Genomic DNA, 8,673 nt, shown 5'->3' with positions numbered 1-8,673 from the left:
CCCTTTGGCCAGTTGGGGTCAGCTGTCCTGGCTGTGCCCCCTCCCAGCTTCTTGTGCACCTCCAGCCTTCTCAGTCAGTAGAGCATGGGAAGCTGAAAAGTCCTTGGCTAGTGTAAGCACTGCTCAGCAACAACTAAAACATCGGTGTGTTATCAACATTATTCTCATCCTAAATCCAAAACACAGCACTGTACCAGCTACTGGGAAGGAAATTAACTCTATCCCAGCCAAAACCAGGACAGAGGCCCAAACTGTCTGGGAAAATAAGAAGGTGCAGACTATATTATTTTGGGAACTGAATCTACAACTGAGTGATAACTGCTGACTCTTCCACCCTCTTCTTCGTTGCAAGATTTCATTAAATTTACCTTGAATTTGACACTGTGTGTCAGTGTCCAGAGTTAAAAATTACTAAATGTTAATGTTTCTGACTATAGATATGGATGTATCTTCCCTTGGAAGAGCTCATATGGCAAAGCCTTCCAAAAGGGTTTCTCAGCCAACTCCTTGTGAGGGTATGTTACTCTTCATCAGTGCGCTGCTTTGAACTTCCTTATTGCTCCCTCGGTTTTCAAGATTACAAGAACTGGTTGTTCAGCTCCATCTTAGGATATGGTTATGATATGTTGGCTTTTGATACTTAAGAATTTCCTGTTTATCCCACTTTATTCCTTCCCCTCCCACATGACAATGCTATTAACTATTTTCTGCTTAAAAAAAAAAAAAAAAATTTGGTTGCTTCATGAAGCCTTAGATCTCTGGTTTGAGCAGTTCAAGTGCTTTAGATCAACTTCAACATATTTATCTGTATTTCTCCAGTTGGGTATGACTTTGAGGAAGTTTTTGAGGGATTATTGTAATTAGTATGATATCAGGGCCTTTATAAAACTGTCTTTCCGAGAGCTTTTAAGGATAGTGAATCTTACTGCCGATGGAGACCAGTATCATGGATGGTTTCCTGAAAATTTCGGGGGTAAGTTTTAGAGGAAAGATAGAAGTTTTTAAATTATTCTAAATTTGCAAAGTATTTATCAGAAAGTCTGGAATGTATGTCTTTTCTATAGCTTTCATTAGGAAAATGAAATGACTTTTTTTTGAAATGTCAGTTTGAGATGCACATGTATGTATCACTGTCAAACTTGCACCTTGTACTTATAATAAAATAAATATTACGAGATGATTATTAGTCTATATCTTCATTATATTTAAAGTACCTGCCACATCTGCAGCCTAGATAAATATCAGAAAATTGCTAGTCATACTACCAATTCTTAGCTCTTTTCTCCTCATTTAAGGTTTTATATAAAAGATTCTTAAACTAGAGGGGTGGTCCCACTCCTGGGATATACCTTTAGAAGCACTGGGGAGGTAGTGGAGTGGAATAGAAGTCTACTAATGCCTCAGCAACAAAAAGGTGAGAATGATAGCATTGCTTGCTATAAGTCCTCCAAAGATAAAAAAAACAAGTGATAGTAAACTGACTATGAAGAAACTGAATTTGGAAACTAGGATTCTAACAGACAGACAGGTGTGAGCAGCCTTCCAAAAAGTAGGAATAGAGTAAGAGACTGAATTAGTTTTAAGGTGGAGGTTTAGACCTGTTTTTTAACCCTTTTACATTGTGTGACTCCCATCTCATCAACCATGGTAGGAGACTAAAATTATCCTACAGTAATCTTTTTTAGTCTTTTTGTTCATAGCTGTTCTTTTATTTGGCTTCATAAACTAGGGAGATAAGGTAGTGCCAGAATGTTTCTTTTCTGAAAATTTGACGGTAGTGGATATTTTACAGTTGTATTGTTGCCGCCTTCTCCTCAGTATTAAATCTGTCATTTTTTTAATATTCTTTTTGTTCCACAGCTGCAATGTACAACTGTTACTTGATTTACTGTATTAACACTAATATACAGGGCAGGATGTAGTACAAAAAATAAAGCAGCAAATTGATAGTGAAAAAAGATTATGTTTAAGAAAAATCTGGACAATACAGATATCTAAATAGCAGAAGTGCACATTATCTGTAAAGACTGGCTTTTCCTCTGAATGAATTTCAGTTCTGTTCTCAACTGGGGTTGTAGGTATGAGAAATTTCTAATTGAAAACTTAGATGTAAGCTCTTGGCAAATTGGACAAAATCCACAATTATATCTGCTTTTGAAATTAGTAAGACATTTGCATTCTTGGAAACCATACTGAAAATTGGAAAATATTCATTATTGCAGAACCGGTAACATTAGTTTAAAAAATAGTTTCCAATGGGAAAGTGAAAGGAATATTTGTGAGACCCTATATTAGCAGTAGGGGTATTTCCGGAGAATATGTTTTTGCTTGTTTTTATCTATGGAAGCATCCTTTGACAACATTTCCTTCTTCTCCCAGGGTTACCTTGGCACAGATCTTACTAGATGCAAAGGTTAGTCAGAAGTTCAGTAACCTTCAGACACTTCTGTAGCTGATTCCATAGCTTACATTTCACTCCGTTTTCTCACATTTTCCCATTTAACTTCATTCTTCACATAATATAGTTCAGCAGTCTACTTCAGAGTGTGCTGTAAAAATAGGCTTGTTGGTTTGGATTCATCCTACTATAAGCAAGAACCAAAGCTAGGAGCATTGCCCAAGGTTTCATTTAGAGTAAATGGAGAAAGACAGACATCTCCAGAGAATGATTTTGAAATTTTTTGTAAAAGCTTTTTTTCTTCTACAAGACATCTTATTTGAAAAAAAAGTTGAATTGTGTTAACTTCCAACTTATATGTGAGCTAAAATATTGAACTTGCTTTTTTCTATTCTTCCTGTTATTTGCTACTGCCTAATGGGATTTTTTTTTTTTTGGTGTGGAGCAAATACCTTTCAAGTAAGAAGAAAATGTAGTTTGAAGCTTGACTTAATTTCTGCTTTGGTCTGTTGACGATTCTGACTTCATTGAGAACAAAACCAGGCTTCTGCCTTTATTGTTCAAGGCTGCAACCCAAAACAGTATTATTTTTAACCTTCTGCTGAAAAATAGTGATCAGCACAGGAGAAGAATTTGTCAGGAAAAAAGTGTTCAAATATCTGTATTTCCATTGTTTAGAAAAGGGTTGTAGTGGAGTTTCCGGTAAAAATTGCTTTATGGTTGTTAGCTGCAACTAGTTCAAGACTGTAGAAAATAAAGTTTGTAGTACTCCTTCAGTGCAAATGATTTGTACTTATAATAGTGTTTAAAAGACCTGATTATAATCACTGTGCCTCTGTCACCAGTCCCTGTGATGGACGCTGCAGATTAATGTGTAGTGGGTTCTGTACTGGAAAAACAGATCTGTAAGGAGAGTGACGCCTGTGGGATTATGCTGCTTGGTCTTTCAAAAACAGCTTAGGTCGACAAACTTCATTGATCCGGAAGGATGCATATGCAAGATACCTAAATATATATAAATAATTTGAAGCAGAATTAAGGAAGAAAACCTGAGAAATTATTTTTTCCCTTTTTCCACTTTTATTTCCCCTGTCTCTTTTCCCAGTAGGGTCCTCATTTGTTTTTATTTTAATTCTCTCATCTCTTGAAGGAAGCTTAATTTAGGGTAATTATGCATTAGATTAGCTAGGGTAGCCAGACCATCCACATTTAATGAAGACCTGCTTTTATCCAATTTTACCACTAAGGATTGTCAAGTGATTTGCTGGAGGTCAAGCATAAGTGTTGCCTCCCGTTTTAGAACCACCCTATTTATTAGCTCATTGCTGCAACAACTAGACCATATTGTCGCTGATCTGGTCAGGCATACTGAAAACTGAGGGAAAACATATTACTATTTGATTGTCCTAGTTACTAATTTCAGCAGCACACAACAGACTACAAAATTGGTTCACTTAATTTAAGAATATGTTAAATTCTGAAAATGACCAAACATTTTTTTCTTTTCACAGTCTGTGTTTTGTACACACAAGCCATTGGAAACAAAGAATGGAGAGAGGTAAGGTACATGTTCATAGATGTATAAACTTCTTGAGTATACTTAAGGCTCGTCATTTACCCTGGCAGAAAAGGGCATGTTGTAACCTCTTGAATGCCATGCTAAACAATGGGAGTCCTATGTACCAGTAAACACTTAAAACTTAATCACATCAACCTCAGTTTCCATATCTGTATTGCATATTTCCATCAAAAGGGAAAAGAAAATTAGAGAAAATATATGAGTTTCCTGTTTTACAGTCTCCCTGAGATAAATGAAAGCAAACTTAGCTATCGATCTGGACAAGGTTTGTGGATATCAAGAGAGGAAGACACTCAAACAGTATAAGGTCTATGGAAGGTTTCAACTGTGGTGATGGTCAGTGTCAGCAAAACTAGCCTGTAGTTGTGGTAGAGATCTACTTTTCTTGTGCAGTGTTTGGGAGAAGTTAGGTGCTGCTGAATAGAGTATACACCAGGCAACAAGGGAGGGAGGGTATTATGCATAGGTTGGACTATGGCTTCTTAACCTATCAGTGTAAACACTGGAGAGAGAGGTCTTAAGAAACTAAATCAAGTACCTCTAAATTAGATATCTACAGCAGATCAACATTTATAGCCTGGAACTGTCTCCTTGTACTTAGTCATCTAATTTTTCTCCTTTGATGTTATTCTTTGAAAGAGTTGACAGTGTTGGGGGAAGGGTGGTCGTCTTTCCTTTCTACTGATAAAATGCACTGTTTAGCTGCCTTACAGAGAGGATTGATGGAACTGTTCTTCACTGTAGGTGGGCCGCTGTGTGGCCATACGTTCTAAGAATAGAGACAAGAGAGGAATGAACGATCTTACTATTTTTCCCTGTAAAAGAGAGGACATCTGATGTTCTTGTTTTCAGAACTGATATTTTATGTGATTACTACTGTGTAAAAATTCCAGTGGAGGGGCCAGGGGCACAGGAACCAGACCTCTTCCCTTATATTTGGTGTCCTTACCAGTTGGCTGGAGAAACATATTTTCTGCTTTGCTGAAACATCGTGGATGTGGGTTTCAGTCTTGCCGAGATTAGAGAATTGAATTTGTCTCCTGCTTGGAGAAAAGCTCATATAACTGGGCAATACATGAAACATTGTACCTATTTCATTTATAGTTTTTAGTTAAATTGCTGCTCTCTGTTGTTCTGAACTGTGTACTAGACATCCTCTCAGTATACCTGAGGATCACATTCCTCTGATGATTTGTGTGAAGAAATGCCAGTTTGAGGACCCTAAATGGGAATTCACTAATCTTAATTAAATTGGCAGAAGTAGTGGACGTACACAGAGCTCTAAATGTCTGGATAGCTAACTCTGAAAACAGAGGAGTCATCAGGCATTCAGGTGACCAGGTGGCTTGGTGCGGTTTGGTGGTCAAGCCTCGATCATCACTAAAGCATTTGGATCCTTTTCTGGTCTAGGGTTAAAAGGATTTTGTCAGAAATTCTGGCTTTTATTGTTGTCTAAGGTTCATATGTACTTTTGTGGAATTTTCATACTTCTCTGGTGTAACTGTTAAAATAAGTATTAACCATTTTTAGTATCATAATTGTCCTGATGGTAAAATTATAACATTATCATCTTACTTAGAAAATGTTCTATGTGCTTGTTTTGAGGTGATTTAGGAGATTGTTGATGGAAAAATTCCATCTGCTCTTCATTTTAACAGATCCAGGTTTGTAATGGTTGAGGTTTGTCACCACCTTATAGCTTTGTATTGTCTTCTGCCATTTTATCTCCCTGACCAAAGCAAAACCACCTGAACAGGGCAGCGTGCAACGTTATTGCTTGTATTGCATCTTCACACTGATTAGAGAGTATCTTGGCTAGGTGATGCACTTTGACGTGGTTATGGTATATACCAGTTTAGGAACTACAGGGGTTAAAACAGACTTTTGACACGGCAGTTGCTAGAAAATCTTATGTTTTGTTTTTTTTTTTCTTTTAAGACATTATTATCTCTATCTTGTCTATCAGGAGAAGGTCTAGGTATAGGTATTTACAACTCAGTTGACTGTTTAAACTATTTATAGTTAATGGAAAAAGATAACATCCTGGGGGGCAGTTCATCAGACCTAATTTAGATGTCTGCATTAGATCAGATGAATCATTCTTTAGAAATGCCTCCAAGTGATGATCAAAAGCCTACACTTTTGACTATGTCAGATGTAAAGTTCAGTGAGTAGAATCCCATTCCTAGTAGCTGTTATGACAGTCAAAATTCAGAAGTTGGCATGATAGAGGGGCTGAGTCAGGATTGCATTTTTTATGTTGTGGTGTGTTATATTTATACCAGTGGTAAAAAAATAAGGTGGTAGGTAGAAGATTAGTTGATACATACATTTGATGGGTAATCTCATATCTTTATTTTTGTGCTTTTTCTGCCTGCAGTGGTGAATGTGCTAATACTGCGTTTTTCAATAAAATTCTGTGTATATGTCCATTTTGTTGCATTTAAACACTTATTTTACTAGCTTGTAGAGGTGGAAGTCACCTGGAACTGTTTGGAGAAGACAAAACTGAGACAAATAATAAGCCCCTGATGCTATGTGTAGACATTAAAGAATGGCGTTCAGTCATGGCAACATACTTCACCTTGTTTCTGTTCCGTATCCTTTTATGCATAGTTCTCTTCCTTCTTTTGCCTAATTACTTTCTTTTGAACACTGCAGAAAATGCTTGGGGATCATAAACACAGTAAATCATTTAATAATCTCCGTAATTTCCCTAGCACTCTGTTCTAGCTGTATGCTTTTTTCCCCCCTTCAGCTAAGCTATTTGGATGAATTCAATACAATAGTTAAATCAAACCCTTCATTTAATGAAGGGTAGAAGTTTTCTGGGCACTGACTCCTGTTTGCCTGTGGTACAGATTCCAGTGTTTTTACTCAGTGTTATTCTTGCACAGCAAATCCTCAGCAAAGAATTAAAATGTTTTGTTTTCAATTTAATAGGGTGTTGTTTTTCAAAGCCCTGACTCCTGTTTGCCTGTGGTACAGATTCCAGTGTTTTTACTCAGTGTTATTCTTGCACGCAAATCCTCAGCAAAGAATTAAAATGATCATCAGGTATTTCAATTAATATAATTGGCAACAAAGCATCATCAGACAGCAAATCCTCAGCAAAGAATTAAAATGATCATCAGCAATTTCAATTAATATAATTGGCAACAAATGCATCATCAGAATCTGAGCTTTGGTTTTAAAATATTTACTTTCCCTTACTTTGTGAGGACACATTTGAAATATGGCTAAGTTTAACTTACTGTTATATACAGAAGCCTTAAATAATACTTGAAAGAACCTGAATTTCTTCTTTTCGAAGAGAGCATTAATTCTGAAAACAAGAGGGAGCACTTCAAAGGTGAATGTTAAATAAATAATTGACATTGTAAAATACTCAACCAACTGCAGTTTTACTGGCAATATCCATGAATGATAAGTGTTAAGGAACTGGCTATGGAGCGAGGCTCTGAGCCTCTGGTCCGTCTACTGTAAGAATGCATTGGATGCAAATTAAATTTGTATACCTGTATACTGAGAGAACAGTCTGGAAGTCTGTTCTCTCACTGGTTCTCATCATGCTGATTTCCAGCTTCATGAGCTTCCAAATGTTACTTTACATTCTCAGTAAATTTCCATTGTGTCTTCTAAAATTGTTCATGGCTTCCCATTCTTCAAGCCTTCCAGCTCATTAATTCTGTTTACCTTTTTTTTTTAATCTGGAGTAAATATGCTGGAGACAAGAAAAAGCATCTTTTTTGACTGAGTCATCAAATTGAGAGAGAAGGCAGTTGGGTAAGGTTGTAGTGGAATCCCAAGGTAGCAAAGGTGATCAGTTTGTAAGGAAATTAAAAAATACTATCATGAGCGTACCTAGTCCCTCTACTGTATGGTTTATCAACAGAAAGACTTCTCCATTTATGTGCTCACATTGCTTATTCAGCCATCCTAACTTCTGTATTAAGTTAGCTATTACTTTTTTCCCTCATGTGCATATAGTGTTTCATTCATCCATATGGAATTTCATCTGCCATTTTATTGTCCGATCACTCAGTATGAATAGTGTTGTTCTTCAAAGTTGCCTTTTATATATTTATCCTGTTTAATTCTGTAAAAATCTATTTGTTTTGTAACTTTATTTTTTCAGTCCCTGCTCCAGATCATTTAGGCATGTATGGTACGCACGGGTCCATCCATGGACATCCAAGTCCATAGGAACTTGTTTGAGACCTTGCAGGGAGTTTTCATCCAGCAAATTGACTGCTTATTCATATGTTTTCTTTCTTATCTACTAATAAATCAATAAATTATTGTAATAATAAAAATAATTAATTAGTAAATTATAATTAATGATAATTAACTTATGACATTAATTGATCTCCAAGACGCGAATATCTTCCCCTTCTATCATAAGATATTAGATAATGGTGCTCCCCAGGTCTCAGTATTGGGGCCAGTTCTGTTTAATATCTTTACCAATGATCTGGACGAGGGGATCGAGTGCACCCTCAGTAAGTTTGCAGATGACACCAAGTTGGGTGGGAGTGTTGATCTGCTCGAGGGTAGAAAGGCTCTACAGAGGGACCTGGACAGGCTGGATCGATGGGCCCAGGCCAACTGTATGAGATTCAACAAGGCCAAGTGCCGGGTCCTGCACTTCGGCCACAACAACCCCATGCAGCGCTACAGGCTTGGGGAAGAGTGG

At 36.9% G+C, this 8,673-nt stretch overlaps 1 protein-coding gene across 1 annotated transcript in view; it reads left to right on the top strand.

The window, feature by feature from the left end:
- The window catches only part of CPNE8 (copine 8), a 107,506-nt gene that overhangs the window by 4,130 nt on the left and 94,703 nt on the right, over positions 1–8,673 (top strand). Inside the window, exon 2 of the mRNA XM_019474582.1 lies at positions 3,910–3,956. The gene's annotated coding sequence lies outside the window, so the exon portion shown is untranslated. The remainder of the gene's footprint in view (positions 1–3,909; positions 3,957–8,673) is intronic.

This window comes from Aptenodytes forsteri, unplaced genomic scaffold (genome assembly GCF_000699145.1).
Source record: "Aptenodytes forsteri isolate BGI_AS27 unplaced genomic scaffold, ASM69914v1 Scaffold137, whole genome shotgun sequence".
NCBI classification, from domain to species: Eukaryota; Metazoa; Chordata; class Aves; order Sphenisciformes; family Spheniscidae; genus Aptenodytes; species Aptenodytes forsteri.
The sequence above is the reverse complement of the archived record's forward strand: the minus strand, read 5'-3'. Positions and strand labels throughout refer to the sequence as shown.